The sequence below is a fragment of the Neolamprologus brichardi genome, chromosome 9 (genome assembly GCF_056152115.1).
Source record: "Neolamprologus brichardi isolate AB-2024 chromosome 9, ASM5615211v1, whole genome shotgun sequence".
In the NCBI taxonomy this organism is placed as follows: domain Eukaryota; kingdom Metazoa; phylum Chordata; class Actinopteri; order Cichliformes; family Cichlidae; genus Neolamprologus; species Neolamprologus brichardi.
This window is the reverse complement of record NC_142112.1, coordinates 34840540-34857460: the sequence shown is the minus strand read 5'-3', so window position 1 is coordinate 34857460 and position 16921 is coordinate 34840540. Positions and strand designations below refer to the sequence as shown.

Genomic DNA, 16921 nt, shown 5'->3' with positions numbered 1-16921 from the left:
TAATGGCTTAAGCAGTGAGAGGCGAAAAACTAATAAATAAATAATAAAACGCAGTTTACGTGTGGACAAAAGGTGCAAACGCAAGGTAGGTGAGCGTGCATCGTAAAGTTAGGTGAGCGTGCAACGTAAAGTTTGAATTGAGTGCGAATCGAAGCGGGTGCTCTCCAATCATTAAAAGTAACAAAGTCATTGAACACATTTATACAGTTACCTTTACGTTTATCAATCATATATCACAGATTTACAATTTTTTGTAGTACTATGCTAAAAAGCAACTACAGAGCGAAAGTCTGGGTCAAGCGCCGAGGCGACGGCAAGAACAAAGGAACCCTTGAAGCGTTAAAGCTAGCTTTGTAAGGGAATATAACGGAAAAGTATGAAACGAAAATGTTTTCTTTGTTGACTTTGTTCGCAGTGCAATTTATTTGTTACCGGCTTGTAAGATGAAAGTAGACACAATTTCGGGCTCCCACATTTTGTCCGAAACTTTACATTAACAAGTTTGTTTGTTTTTTACTGTTATTCAAATGCAACCGTGGAAATAACGAATAGAACAAAAGTCATTCATTCTTACCTTATATTAATCGTGGTGCAGGCAGTGCAGTGCATGAACTGATGCCTTCTCCGGTCAATTCCGCTGAGAGTAAATCTAATGTCCCGCTCTACTGTACAAGACAATGGTTACCTGAAGGGATGTACCACTGTGAGAGTGGGGGCTATGGAATAGTCCAAGTGGTAGCAGCTTTAATTTTCCACTCAACCATAAATCAATGGTTTTTCAACGTGATTGTTGTCACCTTGTCAACTATAAATAGATCAACAATCAACGATGACAGAACAACAGTGAATCAATGTTATTTCAATGTCAGTGTCAGGTTTCATCAGTATTTCAATGTTGTTTCAACATTGGTTTTGTGTTGACATTTCAAGCCTGACGATTCTGATGGTTCAGATGGAAAATCAACATCTGTTCAATGTCTCCTTGCTATCTGGGTCTAAATCATTCTATACATCATTCTACCAGTAATCTAGTTCATCAGTTTGTAGCTTCACAAAACAAAACGAAAATGAATTTTTGCCACAGGTTTTTCAATGAATTTTGTTAATTTTGTTTCCAGATAAGAGAGGCCAGACCTTTCTTATCCTCTGTGTTTAATCTGGACCTTGGGACAGCTAAGAGCATCTGATCCATGGACTTCAGTGATCTTGCAGGAGCAAACCAATTTAAAAGATCAGAAAGGTATGAGGGTGCTAACCCATGCAACGCCTTAAAAACACATAATAAAATCTTAAAATTAATTCAAAACCTAACTGGCAGCCAGTGTAAGGATGCCAGTATGGGAGATATGTAGTCTCGGTTGCATAAAATAAGATAACCCTTATTAATCCTACATGTGGGAAATTTGTTTTGTTACAGCAGTGGACAGTGCAAAGTTGCATAGAAAATTTTGAGAAAAAATACTGGAATAATATATCTATATATCTATATATCTTTTAATACTCTAGGAACAACAAGTAGGCCTGCAGAGCGAGAGCGAAGTGCTCTAATAAGGTGATATGGTAAAACGAGGTCATTAAGATAAGACGGGGCCTGATTTTTTAAGACCTTGTATGTGAGGAGCAGAATTTTGAATTCATGCCAGTATATGACATCCCCTCATCTCATCTATCACTCTCCACTTGGTGTCCATCTGAGAACAAGGCACAACTTGCTATTGCAATAAACTATTATGTAATTATCCACACCTAAAAACTCCTGCACTTAATCTATAATAAAAATTATGACAGCAGCAAAACATTCCAGTTGTGCTTATTATTATTTTTATACTGGAATACCTCTCCAACAACTGGTCCATGACTAGCAACAACCAAGACTAGCACAAAACGGTAGTCCATGACTGCAGAATCTAACAGCTGAAACTTTAGATACAAAAAAAATTGGCAAAAGTAAAGAGGAGATAAGAAAGAAGCTGAGAATGAGTGGAGCTGCTGTAACAGGATGCCACGCACGGGGGTTCAAAGTAGTTCCATGTGCCAGTTAGTAACTGTGCTGCAGCGTTTGGACTAGATGCAGTCGGCTAACTGATGACAGACTAACACCAGAGTAAAGACTATTACATAAGTCGAGGTGAGATGAAATGAAGGCATGGATAGCTATCTCAAAGTCAGTAAAACAGAGAAATGGCTTCACTTTGCAAGTAGCTGAAGATGAAAGAAACTGGTCTTGATGACGGCATTAATATGTTTATCAAATGTTAGATTACTATCAAAACTCACTCCTAGGTTCCTCGCAAGGGCTTTTTCAAAATAAATTCCTAAGGGGCCAAAGTCATAGTGGTCACAGGGACCAAACACTCTGTTTTCTGTTCATTTAAGCTGAGAAGGTTTAAAGCCATCCACGCCTTAACATCCTCCAAACAATCCAGCAATCCCTTCAAAGGACTCACAGATTTATGTTTCAGTGGCAGGTAAATCTGTGAGTTGTCTGCATAACAATGGTGTGAGATGCCAGGTTTTTTTTAAAAAATTGAGCGCATAGAGAGTGTTGGAGCCAAGTCCAGGCCAATATTTTACTCAGTTACATCATGCCATATTTAAGTATTTGTCATAATCTTTAAGTTTCTATTATAATCTTGAACATTTTATGTTATAATGTAATAGTCTGTGCTCCATAAATTAATCCTGCTTTGTTAGTCTGTCGTTGTTGTAAAGTGTTGATAGATGTTGTAAAGGGGGTGTGTATTTGGCCCACATGCGGAGGGGTGTGGGTAAAAGGTTAGGTAAGCAAGCAGGATGTGGAGCAACAGTTTTCTGACCGTCGCCGTTTTAATGTTATTTTTTGTTGTAACATAAAGGGAATGTAAACGGAGCTCCCACCAGAGGCATTTGTTTTGTACCTTTCGATTTGTATGGAAAATAAATGTTTTGCCCCTTTTTTCCTTTGCCTCGTTTTTGCTACCAGAAGGCAACCAAGTTATTTAACAAGAGCACGAGTCAGAAACTTTACGTCCTGCAGAAACGGCAAAGAAGGACCGAAGGTTGCCGTTACAGAGAAGATATAAATTGAAAAGAGAACTGTGCCAAGAATGGACCCCTGGGGGACCCCACAAAAAATTGAGGGTTTTGAGGAACATGTATCCCCTAATCTAGCAGAAGAACTTTGGTTAGACAGGTAAGATTGAAACCATTCCAATGCTGACAGTTGAAATAGTTTTATTAACTATGGCGAGCCCTCCAGCCTGGCCAGTAGTCCATGGCGACTTCAGATATTCACAGCCTGGAGGGACAACTTCCGAAAGCGAGCTTAACTCACCCAAGTTTAGCCAAGTTTCCGTCACCAGAAGAAAATTAAAGCGACGAGTGGTGAAGAAGTCGTTCAAAATTAAAGTTTTATCTCTTTTTAGCACCTCGCATTAACCAAATCCAATCTAGCTAACACAGGGTTGCTGGCCAATTCCAATAGGTGCACCAATTCCAGGGATCGCCCGGAGATGAACAACTTGATATCCGGGGCAAATTTGTTCAGGAGAGCGTAAGAATTAGCTGTCGGTGAAACAGCCATGCAATTTTTGAATTTTACCAATACACTGCCCCGTTTCCCTCGCCTTCCTTGACATTTCTTCCTGGTGGGATGGCATTGTGGATCGCACCGGAGGAACAGTGGTACAGTTTCGAACACAGGTGGGATATGAAAATCTTCACGTCCTTGGGCCAGTCGGGATTGCTCTACAACAGTGGCTCTGATATTTAGTAGCGATTGGAAGTCATAAACCAGAAGTGTACAGACATTTTTGAAGAAAACAGATGTAAACAAAGCTAGCAAAAACAAAGCAGGTAACAGCTGATGGCAAGCGGCACACACAGGTGCCATCAAATATCTGTCCCTAAATCCATCTACAATCTGGACACCACAGGTTCTGTACAGCACGAGGGTTAAAAAACTGTACCCATATCAATATGATGTGTAAATTGATTTATTCTTGTACCTCCATGCCACAGTGGCTGGATTCTTCACCCCAGTGAAGAGGTTATTGTTATTGCCTGATTTTAATAAATTGAGCCGTTTGCTCTTTGGTACCAAAGCATATCACAAAAAGGTTAATTCTAAAAATCAAAATCAGCTGTATGTTAGCGACAATACATGAAAAATCACAGGACCCACCATACAAGCTAGTTTACGAGCAGTTTTTACAAAGATTATATTAATTTTTTAAAAACCATATGCAAAAACTCAAAGCCTAACAACACAACCACTACAAAAATTTAACTTTTATACGACCAGATTTTCATATACTTCCTGTGCATCCTAGCTGTTCCTAGGATCGCCAATGCTGTTCCTGGGATCTGCTTGAGCCAAATCTACTGATGCCACAGTAGATTTCACATTACACGAAAAGAAGAACAGGAATGGGGAATTTAATTTAAACTTACATACAGTACAGACTTACAATGATCAGTATTATAATTATGTACAAATATATACAGATGCATCAAAGAATACAGCCGGGGTAGCATTTGTTGTCCCTGAAAAGGATCAATGTTTGACCGTCAGTACACACTGGAGAAATGCTTCCAGTACTGTCAGCTGTTCAGTGGGTAGAAGACATGTGACCGTTACAATCAGGCATTTGTTCAGACTGAAGCTCTTCATTGGACAGTTTATAGTGTAGCTGCTCAGAAAGTAGAGCAGATGTACTAACAGAGGTTCAGCAAACATTTAACAAAATACACATGATGGGACTTATAGTTGGCTTTTTATGGATTCCAGCTCACTATGGAGTCAGAGGAAATGAAACGACAGAGTTGTGAAGAAAGCCACAAAACATGGGTTAACTGACCTGGCTATTAACTTCTGTCAGACAGAGATAACGAGTATAATAAGGCAAGAAATAAAGGAAACATGACAAAAACAGTGGGAGGGAGAACGGAGGGGACGATGGTTGTAAAAACATTTAAGGAGGGTAGGAGAAATGAGAAGCACAGGAAGGAGTAGGAGAGAGGAGGTGGTCATATCTGGAATAAGATTTGGACATATTGATTTGAACACTACTATTGGTGACTGTAAAACCTTTGAGTCGCCGAGAAGCTGAATAGGGGGATGTGAGATTATTATTCTAAACGTATGTTATCATATCCCTATAGTCAAGGTAGTTGAATTAGGTTAACAGCTGTAGAACATAAATATATCCCTTAGTCTAGATTGTGTGCAAAGTATGTAGCTTAGTTTCCTTTATATTTTTAGGTTAAAAGAACATGACCATTTTTGTAGTTTGATAGACAGGTGTTCCATTATATTTTTTGGGTTGAAAGAATGTGACCATCTTTGGATTCTGTTAGACAGGTGTGCGCTGCCTTTGATCTGCTGTGAATGTATTACACTGTTTTCTTGACATGTCAGACTGCTAAATCATGAAGAGAATGTTGTGTGCAGAGGACCTTGTGCCGATAATAGAAGAAACAGACCACATTCCATGCCCCCACCTTTATAGAGGGCAGAAAGACAGGGAACCGAGGTCATAACTTAGGCGCCGTGACAGAGAAAGGATGTGAATGTTTAGGCTTTTACGACTAGGTGGGGGCCAGTAGAGGTTATAAGAAGCTGTGTAACCCATCACCATTTTGAGATTTGCTGTGACCCTCTTCATGCATGTCTCCCCATCCGGATGGCTTAAGCTCATTGTATGGAAATAAATGATTGTTGATTGAGCATTTATACACAGAGTATTGTCCTTCCTTCAGCCCAAAGATTCAAAGAATTGGGAGATTTTAACAGGGATAATGTTGACGCGCCCGCTGTTCAAAACGTAAGTTTACTGCAAAAGGGTTCCAGAAGTGAAAGTTGTCAGGACTTATTCCAGTTTTTAAAACAGAGTATACATTTAGGGAGGATTTGGGTGTCGACGTTTCACTCCACACCAGCTGGTGGCGGTAATGCACCATTTTGGTGTTTGACAACGTCCAATAAACAATACAAAGAAGAAGTCTGTTCCGGGATCACATGCTGGACACAGTTTACGCAGACGGAGTTACCGTTTCATCCTAAGGAGTAAAATCGTGAATTTGGATGATAAAACAAACTAAACCAACGCTTGGATCGATATCTGCATCGATCTGCCCACCCTTGTCTCCTGGATCGTAGCTGAGATCAGCGTGAACCACGTGGGTCTCTGCTCCCTGATCTGTTTCCTGTGTTTGGAAAGAGTTCCAGCTTCATCACGGAGTTTCTCTCGGTTTGTGGGCTCATCTAAAGGTAAGCACCGAGCTAACTTTACTGTGAGTTCAGTTCATGTTGAGTTTAGCTCCTGAATGAGGTCTTCTGCTGCTCTCCTCGGTGTCTGTTCACAGTTTATTGTGAACACGTTGAGAGAAGAGTGAGAGAGTGTTTGGAGAAAAACACCAACTAATCATTAGCTCAGCATGCTAGGAGAAGTTGGAGCAGAAAAGTCTTTTCATTGTCCCTGCAGCTGTTTTTCTGCCTGCACCAAACCTCTACAGCCTCATTTCTATTTGAAGTGATAACAGGAAATGGATGAGAGCGATCTGCTGCAGTATCAGGGTCACAATAAACTTTATTGTCCAGCTGCTGTGGATGAACACATGAGAGGAAGTGAACTCCTACAAAGTCTCATTTTAATGAGTGTGGCTGCTGTAAAGTGATGCACAGGAAGATGTTAACAAAAACTAATGAAACAGAGATGAAAGTAAACAGTGTTCATATTTGAAAGCACAGAGAATAAAAATATATTGTGGTGGTTAATGTGCAGCTCTTGGTGATTTGGGAGAATCATGTTTTTAATCATGTTGTGGATTGAATGTTGGGTTTTATTTCATTTTATCTACAGAAGTTTTTCTCACCTGTGATCGTTCAGATTGATTTGTTGGGTTGACTTGAATCATGTGAAGGTTTAAAGCTGCACTTCCCCCAAAACGTATAAAGTATAATATTGAAGAATGTAATAATGTCTTCCTGTGTCAAACACAGCTGCACTCAAAGCAGGAAGGAAAGCACTGAAACCACTGGTCAAAGATCATTAATCAATGGCCATGATTACCGTTCACAGTGAGTGAGTCGCTGCAATTACAGCATTTGATCAATGAGCTTTAATCACTGGTTGTTGGGGAATGATGGAGGTGGTGGGACTGGGGGGCTGAAGGTGTGGAAAGTGTGGGGTGGGGGAGTAACAGGTCTGTCCCTGTTTGTGGGAACCACAGGAGGAGCTGTTCAGGCTATTGCTGGGTGCGAATTGTTGATGGAGTCTTTAAACTTGTAGTTGCTGTTTTCCAGACTGAAGCAGAGTCGTTAGCTGAAAACTGGTTTTAGAGGTTCATTCAGGACACCTTCTCAGGCTCTTACAGCCTTACCTGTATCACAACAAAGTGTATAAACCCCAATCCACCTTTAACATGGTCCTTCTCCCAAACCTTCAAATAGACCTTTCTGGCCCTGTCATAGTAAAGGGCTGCTTAGAATATTAGAGCCAATGTCACAAAGTTCCTCCTGAAGTATAAGTGAGTGAGAGAGTTTCCTCACTTTGCAGCACAACACGTCTTATAAGATTTCTACAAGCAATCAGAGTGAAATTTGTACTTTGTGTTGTCAGATGAACATATGAGACACTTTGACTCTTCAGTGCAGTGTGGAGCCTAACAAAGATCTGTTTTGTGTCCCAGCTGATCAGCAGGAGGAGAAGAGTCTGACGGAGCAGCAGAGGAACATTTTCAGCCATCTGGACTCAGCTGAGTCACTACAGAGGAAACAATGAGCTCAACACAGAAGGTGAGGAAAATATCACAGTTTCACCAAATAATAAGTCACGTCTAAAACTCTCATACTCCCAACCTGTTATATGACTGTGTTGTATATTATGTTGTTTTTTAGACTATTATGTTTACAAACATCAAGAAGTCAGAAGTTATTATTATTAGTAGTAGTGTTATTAATTAAATTTTCAATTCAATTCAGTGTTATTTATACAGCACCAAATCACAACAATAGTTTCCTCAAGGTGCTTTTTATTGTAATGTGGATCCTACAATAATACATACAGAGAAAAACCAACAATCATATGACCCTCTTTGAGCAAGCAGTTTGGTGACAGTGGGTGTTAGGTTTTGTAATGTTTATTGTCATTTATGCTTAGAAATATTTATCCATATATGCTTAGAGGTGTATAATTAATTGTGTAGTTATAGGATGTGTGATCCTTAATAGTCTTCAAAGGCTTTGTGCGCATTCCAGAGTGTTCTGGCATCCACACCCACACTCTGGGAGCATGGGAAGAGGTCGTACCCTCTCTTATTGTTTTATGGTAGGATAAACGTGGCTATATCTGTTTTAGTCTAAGTGCCTTTTGTTTAGATGAACTACTGGACTTCCAGACCAGCAGGTTTAGGGAAGTCATTTATGGGGTCACACTCTGACCACACACACACACACACACACACAGGCAAGGTACTCTTTGTTTGTATGTAGACGTCGTATGTTAATGAACCTATGCATATTCATGTAACCTCAATAAAAGAGCAGTGTTACGGGGGAGTGGACGAGAGCAACTGGGGTCAAGCGAAGGAACGGCGTTTGTCCGGTTCTCTCCGATGCACGAGAAACATGAAGGACTTTGCCTACTTCGAGTCTTGGTTTGCTGTGTAATTATATTGTCTTCAACGTTCCAGCGAATAGGTTCAAGCTACAAACCTATCATTAATTGGTCCTTCGAGAGCCGGAGCCCTGGAGTCGACATTCACCGAGGGGAGAAGAGACACGCTGAAAGACTGACGTCAGCCACGAAGTTCCTGTAGTAAAGTCCCGAGACGTGAGAATTTGTCATCGGCAGGTGGATTAGCTGTCTGTCTTTTCTCCTCGATGAATGACGATCGGCGGGATTCGAGGCTGATATTACACGCTAAGCAACGCCGAGTAAGTTGAGAAAGCGACTCTATAACCGCAGAACTGGGTTAGGGTCCCGAAAAAAGAGGTTTTGGTAAAATCGTCCAAGGGCCCAAGCGTCCGGTGAGTGTCCGGTTTTGAAATCGCCCTGGGTTTGTGTCCCGAGCGTCCCTTCATTGGGTTTTGTCGCGCGACTGGGTTAGTGTCCCACAACTGGGTTAGGGTCCTGAGCGGTCCGGTGCGAGTCCGGAGTAGGCCTATTTTGTGTTGTTGTTGTTGTTGTTGTGTTTGAGTGTGTTTGTGTGAGTGAGTGTGGAGCAGAACACGTGGCCTGTGACACTGGCCGTTGTTGTTATCATGGGTTCCTAAGCAACCAAGAGTGCGTCAGAGGGTGACAGATGTTTATGCTGGACTCTGGCAGCGCAAAGTATTTAAATAAAAGAGAGCGACGGCTCCTTAGCTGCGCGGGTTCACGCGAGCACGGTCGCGCGGGTTTCACGCGGACCTGAGCCGTGCGGTTAATCGCAGGCTTATAAATGGAAGAGATTCAAATGTTAGAAGTTTTCAGAAAACACACCAGCCTTGAAGAGCATGTGGAGAAGGCCAGCCCACATCAGCAGCACTTAAGATATGCTCTGGTGAATGGCTTTCCCCCACCCCTTGCTGACACAAAATGTTTATTCTGTAGCTTGCCCTGATCGACAACAGCCTGTGCTCCAGACCATAGATTTAATTGAGGTGGATAATTGTTAAAAGAATCTGCATTAAGCTTAGGGTTGCTCAAATTAAGTACAATGACATATGAGATGAAGTGATATAGGCAAATATTTTAACTAATGACGTGCATAGAGGCACTTGACCTGTTTGGTAAAACTGTCATCTTAATATGAGCCATTGTTGAGATATAGAGCACACCTGTGAAAACAACTAATATGCTGAACCCTGTATGAAACAGCTAAAACTACATGATGGAGAAGCTGAATTGAATATGAAAGTGCAAGTCTTTGCCACTGTGGGCAAAGCACGCAAGCACTGTGTGAGGTTGCGTTGCGGTCTCTTCTGAGCTGATGAGCAAGCTACACATTATCAGATTGAGAGCTGTCTGAGAACTCATCAAAGAGAGGGAAACGAAACTATGATAACTGTGATAACTGGAGTGTGCAGAGTTTCCGTGAGCAGTTTTTCTGCATCTTGCATTATGTTTCTGTTTATTTGTTTTGTTGGGTTGAAAATAATTAAATAAATTTGTGATCATATTTATGGATCACGATAGCACATGCCATTGGCCAAATTATTTATTTACGCAGATTAAAAAATTGTGAATGTGTCTGACGTCAAAGTGTTTTTGTGCGCTGTGTAAAAGTAATTGCCTCCAATTGTGAGAGCGGTGATTCTGCAGGTCACCAGCTATTGTAAAGGGAAAAAAAGGAGTAAAAAAGAGACAAAATTTACTTTGTAGATGAAAAATAATCATAGGAAAAAGGTTTTGTGTTTATCAGCCAAGAACAACTACAATCTCATTTTCTGCTTTTAAGAAAGGACAGTTCACAAAAACAGAGAGAGAGAGATGTGTGTGGTTAAGCAGTGATGATAATAATGAACATGTCTTAGTTTGTCACTTTCAGGTGAAAAGCAGACCTGAATCAATTTTCCACATGCAGCGGTCAGAAGAAAGTTATAGTTTAACATCATTGGAAACATTCAGGCCAAGTTTCTGGCTAACGTATTTACAGCTCCATGTGTCTCTCAAACTCACAAGCGAGCTCTCACTCCTCCCTGAAGACAAGGAAAGCAGTTCCAAAGAGCAATAACATGGCAGATAAAGAGACAGCAGCAGAGTCCTGAGCAGAGACCCAGCAAGCAGCAGCAGTGTGGACAAACAGCATTGGAGAAGAAAAGCAAAACCATCATCCTGACTGATTGGATGAATGGCACTGTGTTCCCAACAAGCTGCAAATTCACTGTGCATGTGAAAGGAACATTTGAGGAGAACTGAGGAGACTGTTGGAGTTTGACATTTGCCACCTTTGGAGTAAAATGGCAAGAAGAGACAGTGAAACACCGGACAAAGCTGAAGGAGAACTGCCTGCTGTTGGACTGTTGAAGTGGGAGAGGACAACAGAGTGAGAGGAGCGGTGAGAACACATAGGAATTTTGTTGTTTAATATGGGAAGTCAAAATTTGGGTTAGCAAACCTGGGAAAAACAAAACTGACTGCTTAAGTTGGAAAATTGTGAAGGAGTCTGAAACACTGCAAAAAGGAAACATATACAAACTCACACACACAAGCAGAACATGCATTAACCCTACTAACACTTCCAAATACAAGAGAGCTCATGAAGATTAGACAACATCTTAAGCATGTGAGTCTGTTTACCATCTTGTCCAAGTCACCTTGTGTGATGCAAAGACCAGTGGACTCATAGCACATTAGTTAAGAAATTATCAAATAATAGCAGAGAAGTGTGTAGGAAAGGCAGCTTTAAGAACATGCCCTGCTGGAGATGCAGCTCCACAGACATTGATTAAACCTGCCTAATAACACAAACACACATGCAATGAAGATCAGCTTGTTATCTCTCATTAGTGTTAAAATAGCGTGAATTTAACAGACACTTGTTATCAAATGCTGAATTTATCCAGTGTAAAAAATTGACTCTCCAGGTTGCAGGACAACAGTTTAACTTTTGTGGGAAAAAAGATTCTGGTTTGACCAACCAGTGATCAGACAATAAATTTAGTTGTTAATATAGTAAATTGGGAGATGCTTCCTGCTTGATTGATGCAGCACAAGTAATTTACTGTATGAGGGAAATTCTATTTTTGTGATAACATTTTGAACATGCATTTCTGTTGTCCTGTCAACTTAGTGGGTTAATAGCTGATATGCAAATTAGTTGATCGTTCTTAGATTGATGAAAGGTGACTGAATTCTAGCATGAGTGAATGAGATGTGTTGGAGTTTGTTAGAGTGGAGACTCTAAAACTCTGAGTTTCCTGTTTTGATGTGCGAGTGAATCCTGTACCTAGATACACAACTCTGAATACGTCAGAACAAACTTCTTTTGTGAAGTGCATGACAACATGTCACATGTTTTATGATGACGGGAAAAAGGAAAACTGAATAAAATGGGTGTGTGGCCTAAATGAGTGAAGAGCACAGACCTGGGGATTAAACTCATAGCTAATAAGACATTAGGCTTATGTTGTGTGTTGTGCAGCTGATGGTTGGTTTGGAGTTAATCTAGCTGATGATTTTTCTTTTGTTGTGAAGTTGAGCCTGCCAATTAGTACGATGGTATGATAAACCATGATAATGGTATGATTTACCCTCCTGAGATGAGGAGCATGTGTCATGACTTAACAAGGCCTTTTTATTTTGTTACTTTCACAGTGCACTGAAAGTTTTGTTCGATAATCTCTGTCGTTTGAGCAGATCTGCACGATTAGAACAGAAAGCGCTGTACAACACGTCGTCGAGAAAATTGTTACAAGTGAGCTTCTCCACATTAAAATGGGCTCAGGAGAAAGTCACTTATCTGGGGACAATTAGAAAGTAAGTTCCTGCCTAAAAAGGATTCAGCAAGGTAATCCGATCTAAAGTTCTTCTTTTTCTTTTTGAAATAACGTCATTTTGCTGAGGGTGGAAATCTAAATGTGACGATAGGTTCCACTATCAGCAAAGAAAGAAAGAATGAATGTATGAATGAATGAGCGAAAGAGAAAAAAAACTGACTGGTAAAAGCTGACAAAAGCTGACAAGACTTGACCACTACTCAAGGTTAACCTCCACCTGGACAGGACAAAGGGGTGGATGAATCTATGTGTGTTTCCTTTTACAGGAGCAGAAAGATGCCAGCAACATTTGAGGTTGCATGATCATTTAACCTTTTAAGTGCCACTTTCTGTGTCTGTGCATCTACCAGGGGTGTTATTCACTACCTTGTGTTGCTCACAGAGGAAACTGTGAGAAAGAGTGTATACATCTGCGCAGCGCTAACATTTGCATTTTCTTTTCTACAGCATTACAGTTCTTCATGTGAGTTGATCATGTGATTTATACCAGGACAGCTGGTTGATGCTTTTCTACTACAGGATTTCTGGGTTTATGTGTGAAGAAAACTGTGTTTACAGGTTATGAGTGGTGATGCTGTTACACTGTGTTTTGGGGAAAATGTGAAGGTTACTTTGATGATGTGAATAACATTCTTTCCACAGCTATGGATGGCTAACTTTATGGTCTTTTTATAGCACCTCTGGAACCTGTCGACCTGCGCCTGGTCACCATCTATGTGTGTTGCTAATGTTTGTTTTTCTAAGAATGCATATAGAGGATTCAGCAAAAGCTGACAAGTGAGATGAGAAAAACAAATAAGAGATGAAGCGTTTATGGAATAGTTGAATATGGGGCTCATTAGCTGGCCACTTTTGAGCTCCTGGTGATACATGAGTGGAGTGACTTTGCTTAAGAGAAGTCACCGATTACATTAATGTTAACTGAGCACATGGGATGATCCATGTCTGAGGCGAATTATGGAAATAATTGTAGTTTACTGATTTGAGAAAACCTGCACATGATACTTGTCCTGCTGATGTCGAATGCTTTATTACTTTTCTGATACAATTGTTTACAAGTGTGAAGTTTGATTTCACTTCCAGATCTTGTTTTCCAGGCCATGATGGTGTGTATGCAGGCTCCTGGCGGAGCCAGGTGTTAAGCAAACTTAATATGCAAAACACGCTAACATCTTTTATTGCAGGGTTACGGAGCTACTCCGGAGGAGACACCCTGATGTTGCCTGGGACATGATCTAGCTAACCTTTTTCTTTAAGACAGGAATCTAGGTTTGATGAGTTGACTCATGGGAGTGTCCATGTGTCAAGAGGAGGGGTCCAGGATTAACATGAAACAATGTTTTTTATGATTGTTGCAGTGATTTGTGTGATTAACCGTTCATTTACGGGTATTAAGCCTATGCAAGTGTTGCATCCAGGTTCAGATGAGGCTTTGATGGCCTATAAGTGAGGTTCCCTGAACTAAAGAATGTGGTTTGATGATTGTTGACATGCTCTCCAAATAGAAGCTTTTCCTCCTAGCAAGGAAATATAGGTGCAGCAGTCAGAGTATTGCTGAAAGGGATCTCCTGAGAAATCTTCAGAGGCCCAGTGAGAAACAAGAACCATTCCAGGCATAGCTGACAGCCCAGGCAGTGGTTGAGGTCAAAGGTCGAGCTGGTTGAGGCCCATCATGAGATCAGACTTTGGAGCCACAGCAAGGACCACGAAACTGCGTTGGAATGAGATCTGTGCAAAGGGGGCTTTCCAGAGGCCAACAGAGGAGATTGTGGACAACAGACGGGCACCTGAAGGATGAGGGGAGCGTGCCAAGCTCCATCGACAGCGCAGAGGGAGTCCAAGGATGGCATCATGATTCTGTGAAAAGCACAGGAACCAGAAGCTATGGTGGTGATGACAGCAGTTTCCTATGAACATCACCTAATGCTGTGCCACTGTATGATGACACTCTGAAGGCTGCTGGGATCATAACAGCAGTAAGATAACTGGACCCAGCACCCTTTCTACAGAGGGGTTTGTCTGCAGAGCATGGACAATGGAGGAGTCATAAGTATCCCCCTCGCAGGACGAAGGCCTGAAGTGAGGTGATGGGGGTTGATAGAGGCCATAAAACTAGAGTGCTGAAGAGGTCTGCAGCTTTGGAGATAGCTGAGACCCATGTTGACAAACAACAAAACTAACTGGTATGTTTGAATTTCTATTCTACATACATTTGGACTCTGGTCCCATGGACAGTGATGGAAACAACTGGAAGAGACATTCATGACGCCCTGCCGAACTAAAACCACTCTGCACAGATGATGGATGATCACCGCAGAGCTGGGATGTTTTTGAAAATGTTACTTTCTTATTTGAACTATTAAATTAACAATTCATTTGTTTGCTCGTAGGATGCAGTTTACCATTGAATGAGAAATATGATAACTGTTACTACATTTGTCAAACTGTGTGTGTTTACAGTAATTTAGGGTGATTTGACATATGCTGAGTTTGAAAATGTTTGCATTGACACTGTCAGACATTAGGTGATCATAACTGGGAACTTTTCTAGCATAAAGGTCAAAAAGGGGGGAATGTTAGGTTTTGTAATGTTGATTGTCATTTATGCTTAGAAATATTTATCCATATATGCTTAGAGGTGTATAATTAATTGTGTAGTTATAGGATGTGTGATCCTTAATAGTCTGCAAAGGCTTTGTGCGCATTCCAGAGTGTTCTGGCATCCACACCCACACTCTGGGAGCATGGGAAGAGGTCGTACCTTCTCTTATTGTTTTATGGTAGGATAAACGTGGCTATATCTGTTTTAGTCTAAGTGCCTTTTGTTTAGATGAACTACTGGACTTCCAGACCAGCAGGTTTAGGGAAGTCATTTATGGGGTCACACTCTGACCACACACACACACACAGGCAAGGTACTCTTTGTTTGTATGTAGACGTCGTATGTTAATGAACCTATGCATATTCATGTAACCTCAATAAAAGAGCAGTGTTACGGAGCGGACGAGAGCAACTGGGGTCAAGCGAAGGAACGCCGTTTGTCCGGTTCTCTCCCGTGCACGAGAAACATGAAGGACTTTGCCTACTTCGAGTCTTGCTTTGCTGTGTAATTATATTGTCTTCAACGTTCCAGCGAATAGGTTTGTAGCTTAAACCTATCAGTGGGAAGGAAAAACTCCCTTTTAACAGGAAGAAACCTCCAGCAGAATAAGGCCCAGAGAGGGGCGGGGCCATCTGCAGAGAGCGGTTGGGATAATAGACATGCTGTGGAAGTACATTATTATTATTATTATTAATATTATTATTATTATATTATTGTTATTATTATTCGGATTACTATTAATAATATTATTATTATTATTGGTATTATTGTTGTTCGAACAGACTTAATATTGGTTTATCACTGCAACGTTCAAAGCACTACAACGGTAGCCCAATATCAGGCAGTAAACACATTAAGTGTGTATAATTTCCCTTTTTTGAGTTTTTTTGCTCATACAAATTGAAATGCGATTAATATAGATTGAAAATGAATGACATTTAATCGCCTTTCATCAGAAATGAATCCAATGTTTTCTACAGTGAAACGTTTGAACAGTCATGAATTATTTTTAACACCAGGTTGGATGTAATGTGTTAGAACTACCAGCAGGTGGGGTTTAGAGACCTTTAAGGTGTTTGGTGCCACACTCCACCTTCAGGTTTAAAACTAGTGTTAATGGAGGGAGTTTGAAGGTTGAGTTTGTCCCACGACTGCATTTCACTCACTGCCTCTGTTTGTATCTCTGTCACTGCAGGACCAACATGGAGCGAGAAGTCAGCGCTCTCAGGAGGCCGACAAACCTCACAGAAGAAAGAGAGAGAAACCATACAGCTGTGACGAGTGTGGGAAGGATTTTACTGAGAAGGATTCACTAAAACGTCATCAGGTCATCCACACTGGAGAGAGACCGTTCAGCTGTGACTTGTGTGGAAAGACTTTTTCCTGGAACAGTGCTCTAAAAACACACCAACTCATCCACAGTGGAGTTAAAGCGTACAGCTGTGATCAGTGTGGCAGAGCTTTTACTCAAAGTAGCAGCTTACAGAGTCATCTAGTTACCCACTCTGGAATTAAGGCATACAGCTGTGACATTTGTGGTAAAACCTTCAGCCAGATAGGAAACCGAAATATACACCTACGCATTCACACTGGACATGATGTGTACTGCTGTGATCAGTGTGGCAGACAGTGTACAACCAAAAGGCAGTTACAACGCCACATGTTGACCCACACTGAGGAACGACCTGATAAATGTGACCTGTGTGAGAAGACTTTTAAATCTCCACGTCACCTCAAACAACACCAACAGATCCACACCAGAAAGAGACTCTACAAGTGCAGTTACTGTGAGGTATGTATTTTTATTGTTATTTGTTTTAACTGAAACAGTAAAATGTAATTGGACGTCTGCAGAG

General features: G+C 41.0%; 1 pseudogene across 1 annotated transcript in view; it reads left to right on the top strand.

Annotated features, from left to right (window-relative positions):
• The window catches only part of LOC148101542 (uncharacterized), a 40316-nt pseudogene that overhangs the window by 22644 nt on the left and 751 nt on the right, over positions 1–16921 (top strand). Inside the window, exon 4 of the transcript XR_015719663.1 lies at positions 16261–16857. The product of XR_015719663.1 is annotated as an uncharacterized LOC148101542 (transcript). The remainder of the gene's footprint in view (positions 1–16260; positions 16858–16921) is intronic.